Source organism: Octopus bimaculoides, chromosome 4 (genome assembly GCF_001194135.2).
Source record: "Octopus bimaculoides isolate UCB-OBI-ISO-001 chromosome 4, ASM119413v2, whole genome shotgun sequence".
NCBI classification, from domain to species: domain Eukaryota; kingdom Metazoa; phylum Mollusca; class Cephalopoda; order Octopoda; family Octopodidae; genus Octopus; species Octopus bimaculoides.
In genome coordinates, this window is record NC_068984.1 from 11,284,764 (window position 1) to 11,296,706 (window position 11,943).

Sequence of the window (11,943 nt, forward strand, 5' to 3'; positions counted from 1 at the left end):
GTGTGTGTGTGTGTGTGTGTGTGTGTGTGTGTGTGTGTGTGTGTGTATGTGTGTTTCCCTCATGTTCACTGGTTTGTAAACAATGGTCTCCTGTCGGTATCAAAGGATATCCAAACATCCTCACATGTTTTTAACATGTTGTGCGATCTTTGTAAACAAAAGCATCCTTAAAAAGCTTTGTCTGTTTCCAGTTTCCTGAATAAAATATGTCCAGGTTGTTAGCTTTCAACAAACTGAAAGATTATTATTATCTCATTTGGAGATGTGTGGGGTTTGCAACAGAAAGGGCATCCAGTCATAGAAAAATTGCCTCAACATACTCTTGTCTGACCCATGCAAGCATGGAAAAGTAGGCATTAAAACAATGATGATGATAGTGAGGCATGCACATAAAAAGCACCCTTCGAACTTTGGGCCTCATGGAGGCAGTGACAAATGACGGAGACCTATGGCAATTTACCATGCTTGAGGAGACCTGCCAAGCCAAGTAAGATCACAGCTGTGGCCAATGCCAGTGATTTGTAACGGACACCTGTGCTGGCAGCACATAAAAATCACTCGCTATACTCTTGGAGTGGTTGGCATTAGGAAGGACATCCGGCTGTAGAAACCTTGCCAAATCAGATTGGAACCTGGTGCAACTCGCCATCTTGCCAGCTCCTGTCAAACCATCCAACCCATGCCAGCATGGAAAACAGACATTAAATGATGATGATGATGGTGATGTTTGTACATATGAGTGTCTGCTTTTTGTTTGTTTTAGATCTAAAAACAAAAAATTGTTTAAAAATCGATTGTATTAGAGAAGCAACATATGACTGTTTTGACGAATACAATCCCAGACAAAATGAAAAGCAAAGCTGACCTTAGCAACAAATGAGATTAACAAAACTTAATATATCTCAGACATTTAGTGTCAGAATCTCTCCTGAGACTAATTAGGAAACAAGGTTTATTTTTAGCTTAGCTTTTTTTCAATATCAGAATAAGTTTTCAGAAATACACAAACATTATATTTCTGTTAGTTTGGTGACCCAAATATTAAGTTCTGTGCATTGTTTTATTAAGTTAGCAAAAAAACTAAACTTGCAATTATGATAAGCTTTGGTGGTCTTTGGAACAACTGTTCATCAAAGCATTTAACCATCCTTATGATTGTTTTAACATCCACGTTTCCATGGGTTGGATGAAATTTGGTGAAGTAGATTTTCTATGGCCTGATGCTCTTTTTGTTGTCAAACATCAGCTATTTCTGAGTAAAGTAATATTTCCTGTGATTGAACAGGTTTTCAACAAAGGTTGCAAACAAATGCCACTACTTGTATAATGGTGACATTCATTTACAACTATAGTGATGTAAAGACAAGGAGATGCGGATACATACACACACATTAAGTGTGCGTGTCCATGCATGCAGACAAGGCTGAGAACTTAGCTTTCCAACCATATGGATTCAAGTCCAACCCTACAGCAAGACACCTTGGACAAGTGTCTTCTACTATAGCCCTAGACTGACCAAAGCCGTCTCAGTAGATTTGGTAGGCAGAAACTGAAGCCCATTGTATGTACGTGCGTGTGAGCAGGCATGTATGTATAAACACAAAAAAACTGAAGTACAGTTGGCTTCTGGTCTTCTCATCTTCTGTTGTGCCACTGGTTTTATAGCTGATCACAAAGAAAATGTGTTCAATACTGTGCAACACTTTATCTACAAATTCATGCAACTTCTTGGAATCTCAGAATGTTTGCAGAGACTGAGCTTAAGTTCCTGCCTTATCTGGCCATGAACTGATTTCCACCATGCATGCGTGTGCATGTGTGTATTTATGTCATTGTTCAGTTTTATTTCAAGATTTCTTGTCAATAGTGAAAGAACTGGTTTCTAATCTAGATTCAAGGTTCCTTCATTAGAATTTCAACATCAGCAAGAAGGTATTTCTGTTTGTCATCATCATCATCGTTTAATGTCTGCTTTCCATGCGAGCATGGGTTCGACGATTTGACTGAGGACTGGCGAATCAGATGGCTACACCAGGCTCCAATCTGATTTGGCAGAGTTTCTACAGCTGGATGCCCTTCCTAACGCCAACCACTCAGAGAGTGTAGTGGCTGCTTTTACGTGCCACCGGCATGAAGGCCAGTCAGGAGGTACTGGCAACGGCCACGCTCAAAATGGTGTATTTTACGTGCCACCTGCACAGAAGCCAGTTTGTTGCCAGAGGTACTGGCAACAAACTCGCTCGAATGTCTTTTCATGTGCCAGGAAGGCGACGTTGGTAACGGTTACGCTCAAATGGTGCTATTTACGTGCCACCGGCACGAAAGCCAGACAGCTGGTGCTCTGGCAACGATCACGCTCGGACGGTGCTCTGAGTGATGTATGCATATGTGCAGATTTGTATGCTTTGCTTTATGCATGTGTTCTCATGCATATAGCTACATATCTAGACATGCTCATATATACTTAAATGATAAACTTCTGGAAAGTTTTACGATTTTTACAGTTCCAGTGATGGATTGGATCTGCAGTCTTCGAATTAGCTTTCTCTTTTCTGGTTTTGAAAAGCTTAATTTCTCAAGATTGGTATTCAGGCAGTGTGTTACATATCCCAGGACCCCAATAATTACAGGTATAAACCTGAACTTGTAATCTGGATAGAGAAACTGCAGATTTCTCAATAGTTCAGAGTAGGAGTTCTCTTTTTCACTGATCTTCAGCTTCATGTTAACATCCGCTGGGCCCCTAATTTACACAACTGTGTACAGTTTCTCTTCTCCGTCCCAAATCATTATATCAGGTCTGTTGTGCTTACATTTCATTGAGGTCTTCACTGGAACATTCCACTAGCACTCCTTTTTATTATGAGTGGTTATAGCTTCTACCATATTGTGGGTTCTTATATCTTTGTCCTTGGGGTTATCCTTCCGATGGATTTCATTATAGAGTGTCCTAGCTACAGTATCATGTCTCATGGGTAGATAATACTGTGATGACATTTTCAGACAACTGCTTATGGTGTGAGTGAGTGAGTGTGTTGGTTTTTCCTTGTCTTGACATCTTGTAATTGCTGTAAATGAATGTCATTTATTTCCAATATTCTACGAAAACTGGTCATGGGAAAATATTGCCTTGCATGGAAACCAGTAAGGTGTGGCAACAGAAAGGTCATACAACTGCAAGAAAATGTGTTTCAATAAACTGTCTGACCCATGCAAGCATAGAAAAGTGGACGTTAAACACACACACACACACACTGTGTGGTTAAGAAGTTTGCTTCCCAACCACATGGTTCCAGGTTCAGCCCCATTGCATGGCACCTTGGGCAAGTGTCTTCTACAACAGCTTCGGGCTGACGAGTGGATTTGATAGGCGGAACCTGAAATATATATATATATATATATACAGTAATGCCTCGATAAACGAGTAAATTTGTTCCCGGAGATCGCTCGTAAAGCGAAAATTCGTAAAGCAGAGCGATCATTTCCCAAAGAAGCAATGAAATTTTATGCTCTGTGTGTGTGTGTGTGTGAGAGAGAGACGTCCACTTTTATATGTATTACACACACAAGTTTCTCTGTTTCCATCTACCATATACACTTGTAAGGCTTTGTTCATCAAAGAGTTATAGCAGAAGACACTTTCCTAAGATGTCACTCAGTGGGACTGAACCCGATACACCATACAATGGAAATTAAGATAATGAAAACAGCTGTTCTTCCAAATTTTTACAATTTTATCTCCCCCACCCCACTACTTCTGAACCCTTTCCCTTCCCCATAGAAAACAAAAGAAGGCAATTTTATTTTTTTCTCCAAAAAATTCATCTCAAAGTATTCTTTGATTTCTTTTATATTTTTATATGTTTCAGTCCAATGACTGTGCAGTTTAAAAAAGTTGTCTGTGGACTTAAAACTGATTCTGATAATAATGGGTCAAAAATAATAACCTAAATTTCTTGTGTTTAATTACGAAATATTTTACTTCTGTAAACTCTTTCAAATACTAATAACAAAAAGAGCGAAAATAACCTAAGTCAAAAGAAAAAAAGGAAGAGAGAAAGACAGAAATAAAAGATGAAAGGAAAATAGAAGCAAACAAAGTGCACTCTGATTTAAAATCTAAAGATATAATGGAGTTATTAATGAACAAGTGAAGAGTAATTTGGTATCATTTACCTGATCAGAAATTTAACGAACAACCTCTCTGTCTCAAAGTTAGTTTAGAAGGTTTTACACGTTTAGTTGTACGATTTGTCTCCCTTTTTAATGATTATTTTGAGGTATTTTCTTCCGGCTCTTTACCTTACGGTTTAGGTAACCCCTGAGATCGACTTTGCTTTTTATCTTTTTAGGGATCGCTAAAATAAAGTACCACTCAAGTAGAGGGGGAAATGTAATCAACTTGTGCCGCTCCCTCAAAACTGTTGGCTTCATGCCAATATTTGAAACTATATTTATTTATATTCAGAACCCACCTCCACCAAAAAATGAAATCAACTTATTTTTTTTATATCAGTATCAGCAAATAACTCAATGAAAAATAATATCATTTACAGGCGAAGGTAAAAAAGAATTAGGAAAACTCGGTGTTTAGGGTTAGGGCAAGGGGTTAGGGTTTTTGTTACGCCGAAAACGGGTGATGTGCATATTCTTTACCTGCGCTCATTTACAAAAGTAAATAAGAAAACGGAGATAAAAAAAATAAATAAAGGCGATCTTTAAGGCTGATATTTCGTACTGGTATCGAAAGATCGCCAAAAAATAAATATATAAATTCTCTTATTGGTGTGTGTGCAGTGAACACAATGTACTTACGATTAAGCGAGTCCTGACACCAAGCTGTTTTGCCCAATCGGTCTAGGTTTGCCTAAATGCTCGTCTCTATCTCTTCCCTGTTTTCTTTCTTCTATATCCACGCTTGCTCCCCTTCGGAAGGCAACATCCTCTTTTTTTTTTCAACATGGACTAGTTCCAACAGAGAGATGGATTAAATTCTGCTACAGTAGAGGGAGCTGGGTTTGTCAGTTCCTGAAACAGCTGAGGAAAGACGGAAGCAGAGAATATGGGACAATCTACGCTCAGCTGCTACCTTCAACTCTCTCTTTGATGAATCTGATCAATTTTCAAGGTGTCGCCAACTTTCTGTAAGTGCGAAATTCTCAGGGGACTGGGTTGATGCCCTGCCTGTGGCCAACATTGGTGGATGAGCTCCGCATCCCCATTGCACTCAGTCCCCTACGTCTGTGAGAGACTGAGTGTAATGGAGATGCGCTGTGGTGGACCCCTCGACTCCAGAGGCCTTCGTGGTTTGTCTTGTCGCCTAAATGCTGGTAGTTTCGATCGTCACACCGAGCTAAACCTAATCATTAAGCGGGCCCTGGGATCTATTCCATCTCGATCAGATTTTTTAATTAATTTTTTTTAACTAGATCTGGGCCGCGGCTCGGGTTAATATCTCCTCAGTTCTGGAGCCGGCGGGATTATTCAGAAGTGAGGGAGAAAAATCAGATGATCTTACCCTTTCTCTCTGCGTACGAAGTAGGTCCCTCATCCGGGACGCCAGAATCTGTGTCTCCTTTGCTCCATCCCACATCCTGGATGTTACAGTAAATAGAAGGGTCACTGGCCTGGTTTTGCACACAATGTTAATGTTTTCAGTACTATGTTCTACAGTTCAAATTCCACCGAGGTCCACTTTGGCTTTCATCTTTTCAGGGTCGATAAAATAACTATCAGTTGAACACTGAGATCGATGTAATCGACTTACCCTGAAATTGCTAGCCTTGTGCCAAAATTTGAAACGAATATTATGTTTGACAGTCAGTACTTATAAAATTTTTGTCGATAGTCTTCAGTTTATCTCATTACCAAAGACAAGAATCTTCCAGACTCCATTCTGTCAGTAAAGTACTGTCATCTCGGTATATGGTGTGAATATGAGGAGGGGATTATTTTCCATTGGTTTGGTCTAAGTAGTTCTGCCTCTATACGCCCATCAAGACTAGCAAAATCGAGGCAACAGCAAGCCAACGAGATTATCTATTGCACTTACTTGACTTGCAAGCCAAATATCCTTCAAAGTACATCCTATTGCGTTACATAAGGAAAGGCTACATTGTGTAATGTAGTCTTCTATACTCTTAAAACGACAGGATGGTCACTACTGGAATACCTTTAATCATAGTTCTGCTTTCATCCAAGCTGAGCAATAATGCAATCAATAGTTGCAACTTAGGGCGGCGAGCTGGCAGAATCGTTAGCACGCCGGTCGAACTGCTTAGCGGTCAGACGTCGAGTTGAAGTTATTGCGCGAGTCTATGTTGAACTGTTTATTGAATTGTTGCCATTGTTGATTGAATTGTTAATTGTTGCCGTTGTTGATTCGTTAATTGTTGTTTTGTTTCCCATTGTGGGAAAATGGAGAAGGCGCCGGAGGTAGGCCGCAGTTATGCGGCCGCAACGAGCAAAGGAGTAGACGTGCAAGAGTTGGAGGTCCGAGAAATAAAAGTGGAGCCCAGAAAGATGAAGGAGAGTGAAAAATTAAACACTAAATACTGAAGCTAACGCCACCGGAAGAGTTATCGGCCAACGTGTTAAAAAGAACGGTAACATTTAAAACCACGAAGACAGCCACGCGGAAAATAGAGATTGCGCCGATAGAAGCCATAGAGGAATGTATTAAGGAATTGAAAAGAGTTACAACATACGTTAGGAGAGGGAGGAGATACACCACTGCGGAGGTGCGCTTCACAACGGATGAGGAAGCAATAAAGCACTCCACAGAGGCAATAAGGTCAGAAGAATGGGTGCTCTTGCCTTCGTACTGCGGCAAACGTGTGGTCAAAGTGCGAGTGAGTAAGATGCCACATGAATTGAAAGAAGAATGGCTGATGACAGCCATAACGTATAATATGAAAGACGGGAAGATTCTGAAGACTACAAGGACCCAGAAGGTGAACTACTGGGGATATGGTATCGAATTAATGATTCAGGCAACAACGGAGGATGAGATTGTGCTGCCAGAAGATGTGAAGCTGAGTTATTGTGGAGGGTAGGGCGCCAGTATGTTTCTCACGTGGAGAAAGGGGTCACATGAAGGCATGGTGCACCCAAAGAAAGCCACAAACAGAACAGGAGGAGAGACATGAGAGTGTGGACCAAGTAGTACAGGACAAGGGAACAGACAAAGAAACGGAGAAGGGGTTCACTATGGTTAAAAAGAAAAGAAGGAGGAGCGGAGGAATGAATTCTCCGCCAGAGAAGCAGAAAAAGAAGAGAGAAGAGGTGAGAAAAGAAACTGTGAAGGAGGGCAGTAGGAAGGAAAAAGAAAGTGGAGTTACCAGTGGAGAAAGTGTGGGAAACCCAACTGTATGAAGGTGAGATGATGGAGAGACTATTTATGGAGGAAGAAAAGAGAGAACCAAAAGTCCAAGAGAAAGGAAAGAAGATCCGAGGAGGAGAAGGCGTATGGTATAATGTAACGTATCCAAAAAATGTTGAAACAGAGAAAAAAATAATCAAGTTACACTCAATAGTAAGAGTGAAGGTGCTTTCATACGTCTACGCAGAGGATATGAAGGCAATATTGATAGAAGAGGAGAACTACTGAAAATTGAAAGAGATGTGTGGAGATAACGTTGACCCGCCAGGAGTGGAGGTGGAATTTAAAGAGTTGCCACCAGTGGTGGATTTGAGAGATATCGAATCACTGATGAAGTTCTACTAAAGACAAGTATGAAATTAAAGAGAGAGAAAAAGAACAATTGTAAATAGTACATATAACGGTTCAAATGGTAATGCACGGGGGTGGGGCCCATGCGTCCATTTTCACTTTTTCATTTTTATATAACTTTCATTTCATTTACATTCGTTTTATGTTTTTTGTCCCCACTGTGGTCTTGTCTATCCTTGTGGTGTCCCCATCTATGTTTAGGGTTTTATGCCTAATAAAAGAAATCGGTATTTCGTTTGCTGTTACGTTCTGATTTCAAATTCCGCCGAGGTCGACTTTGCCTTTCATCCTTTCGTGGGGTCGATTAAATAAGTACCAGTTACGCACTGGGGATCGATGCAATCGACTTAATCCCTATGTCCTTGTTTGTCCCCTCTATGTTTAGTCCCCTGTGGGCAATAGACAAAATAAAATAATTGCAACAGCTGCAGGAAAACACGGACAGGGAAGACACCCACCTAAGGTCTCTTTTTTCCTTTAATGATCCCTAGTTTATGAGGTTGACCATCATTTGCATCTCTAACACTTAACTAAGCCCCTTTTTCTATTACGGTTTTACTATTGATTCCACAGTACTTACGTTTGAATATGAGTTTACTACAAAAAAAATAAATAAATAAGCTACACTGTGTCAAAATTTAGTTGTGTCAAGTTTATCAAAATATAGAACTATAACTTACATGCTATTTTTCCCCCCACCATTCTGTGAGGTTTATTGATCACGAAATAACAAAGGAGCCTTTTACATAGTCGGGCGAACCAGTTTGGCTACTGTGTACAGGGGCTCAAAACCCACACTACACCAGTGAGTGTACCCAAGTTTGATGTATAACAGAGGCAGTGTGCTTGCTTGTTCTATATTTTCTATATTCACTAACTTTTTTTTTACACCTTTTACGATTTTCTTATTTACTTTTGCAAATTTGCTTCTTTTTCAAGGAACTTAATCTTCTTTAAAATCTTGATTATAATATTCCCAAATTAACCTTCAAACACAAAAGAAAAGTAGTTTAGTAAAATTGCCTTTACCCTTAGCATATTCCTCTTGCCCTTTCAAGTAAGGGACTGGTTCAAATCCTCATATTTTTCTCGCTGAGATATAAACAATTTACTTTTTGCTGTTTTGATACGGTCATTAGGGACACAACAAGATTTGTTTCAACACACGAATTCACATCAGGAGCAAATACGAAAATGAAATATAAACAATTTAATTTTCAACTTGAATTACATTAACATCGTTTCACTAGGTTAAGAAACAAATTGTTCTCATCGTGCAGTTTCAAAATTAGATCATTAATATGGTTAGTTACATCAACTAAGAATCTTTTTAAAATCTTTAAAAAAATCCTTCCTACCACAGGTAGAAGGCCTGAAATTTTGAGGAAGGGTTAAGTCGATTACACTGACCTCAGTGCTCAACTGGAACTTATTTTATCGAGGCAAAATCGACAACGGCTGAACTTCAGCTCATGGATTTTATTCGGCACGCTAACTATTTTGCAAGCTCACCACCAAATAGTCAAATATTCTTTTCTACTCTAGGCACAAGGCTCGAAGTTTTTGGAGAGGGGATGAAAGGCAAAGTCGACTTCGGCGGAATTTGAACTCAGAACGAAGCGATGAGCATTTCACCCAGCGTGCTAACGATTCTGCCAGCTCGCCGCCTTACTACTAATAATAATCTTTTCTACTATAGACACAAAGCCTGAAATTTGGGGGAGGGGGACAGTCGATTACATCGACTCCGAAAGGATGACAGGCAAAGTCGACCTCGACGGAATTTGAAATCAGAACGTACGCAGACCAAATACCGCTGAGATTTCGCCTAGCGTGCTAACGCCTTGATAATAATAATTTCTTTTAAATAATGATAATAATGATTTCTTTATTAACCACAAGGCTTTACATTAAGAAAAATAATAATAATAATAATAAACAATAATAAATAATAATATACCGTTATCTGAAGGCTACAAGACAGCGAAAAGTGTAGTTTTTATGAGCAATATAGAAGGGAAAGGTAACCAAAAGCGTGGACAAACGGCCTACCTTTCTCCCGCTCCAGTTCAATTCTGAAGATTTTAGTCGTCTTAACTCAATAATTCCAAATGTAATTATTTATGTCCATTAAAGTAAGTAAAGTACCTTTCTGGCACACTGAGTCAGCACACTCATTAACTCCTGTAATTAAGAAAGTCTTGTTTCTCGAATCACAGCCAAAAGTTAATTGATTTATAAACATTATAGTGCTAACTTTGGGCCAACATTGAAAAATGACGCAACTGACAAATATATTGGTTTGAAATGTTGGCATAAGGCCTGCAATTTCGGGAGGGATAAGTAAGTGGATTACATCGACTCGAGTGCATAACTGGTACTTACTTTATCGATCCCAGGAAGGATAAAATGCAAAGTCGACTTCGGCGGAATTTGAAGTCAAAACGTACAGACGAACAAAATGCCACTAAACATTTTCCCCGGCATGCTAACGTCTCTGTCAGTTCAATATCTTAATAATGTATTAAAAGCTGCGTTTGCAATTTGTAATTTGTTTTATAAGTCATTATGAATAATAATTACTATGGGGCGGAGGTAAAGAATACGTACACCACCCGTTTTCGGCGTAACACAAACCCTAACCCCACCTAAACACCGGATGTACGTATTCTTTATTTTCGTCTTACTATGGTATTAATACAGGACACTCTTCCGGCAGCTCCTTCGGACTACATCATCAAGGTCGAGAGAGGAATCCTGACGATTGGGCTACCCAGGATTTTCTTACATCTAGTCCAGGCCTGTGCAAGACTGGATTATTTTATGTACAACTCCATTGTCTCCTGAGACAAAAGGATGCAAACAGTTTGGTAGATGTATGTGCTGGGGAAAGCTACGTTGGAGTAGTTTCGTTCTTTGGTCTTATACGAAACCATTACAATTTCTTTTCTGCTCCAACTCAATGTTGGTCAGCAATATTCAGTACCTCAAAGTTGAAAATGAAAAGTGAATCTACGCTGGTAATTAAATGGGTGATGTCAAGAAACACTTGACTGAAGGCTGAAACTGTTTCCAAGAAGATTTGAAGCTAATTTCATAAGATATAAATCAGGAAGACTGTGGAGGCGCAATGGCCCAGTGGTTGGGGCAGCGGACTCGCGGTCATAGGATCACGGTTTCGATTCTCCGGCAGGAGATGGTGGCGAACCCTGCCGTACTCTTTCACCACAACTTTCTCTCACTCTTACTTCCTGTTTCTGCTGTGCCTGTAATTCAAAGGGTCAGCCTTGTCACACTGTGTCACGCTGAATATCCCCGAGAACTACGTTAAGGGTACACGTGTCTGTGGAGTGCTCAGCCACTTGCACATTAATTTCACGAGCAGGCTGTTCCGTTGATCGGATCGACTGGAACCCTCGTCGTCGTTAGCGACGGAGTGCCAACATCAACAACAAATAAGGAGACTGACATACATTATGAAGCAAATATCGTACTCAAAAGTGGACACAGTTTTCTTGACAGTTCTCTGAGCTGTCAAGTCAGTTCTATGCGAAACACTGAAGTTTTAATCTGTTGTTGCGGTATTAGTATGGGGTGTTTGAAAATAAAGCAAAAGACAATGTAGTGAAACTACCTCTCTCACGGTTATTTATGTACAAATGTGAACGTAGCAGGTAACAACTCTTTCCCGCCTTGCTGTGTCATCACCTGACTGACTATTATTTACGCGGCAATTATCTCCAGTCCTTTCGCCCCAGGATGCAAACCGACCAACCATGGCCATCTAATAAGGTCACGTGAGAGAGTGTTTTTCTGATGCTTTCTGGAGCCTATCGGTACCTATAAATAGCCTAAATTATCCGCGCCAACCTGTCGCGGCTTCAGATCTTCTAAGATCTGGTCGTAGACCACACAGCCAGTTCCAGCGACGACATCAACAGCATCGTTCAACTGTTTACTACAATCCTCGTCCCCAGCGTCAACACGACTCCACGTACACAAGCAACCAAACAGCAACCGCAGCTTCTCTTCTCAACCCTGTTGGGTGAATTGTTCACCACGAAATAACAGCCAGAATTCAACACCTGCGAGAACCCATCTGTATCAAGAATCCGGCCCGGCATAGAAGCCTCAACTGCACGACAAGTGACTTAGCTCTGCCTCAACCTTAACCTCTTATATACAGACCTACAATCTAACTGTGTACCCTA

The 11,943-nt window shown here is 40.3% G+C and overlaps 1 protein-coding gene across 3 annotated transcripts in view; it reads right to left on the reverse strand.

The window, feature by feature from the left end:
• The window catches only part of LOC106872182 (deaminated glutathione amidase), a 45,008-nt gene that overhangs the window by 24,555 nt on the left and 8,510 nt on the right, over positions 1-11,943 (reverse strand). Inside the window, exon 1 of one of the 3 annotated variants that reach the window (XM_014919080.2) lies at positions 4,816-5,026. The exons of 1 other annotated variant lie outside the window; for it this stretch is intronic. The gene's annotated coding sequence lies outside the window, so the exon portion shown is untranslated. Of the gene's footprint in view, positions 1-4,176; positions 4,245-4,815; positions 5,027-11,943 lie in introns of those variants that run through there. One more of the 3 variants, XM_014919079.2, reaches the window with a different exon arrangement.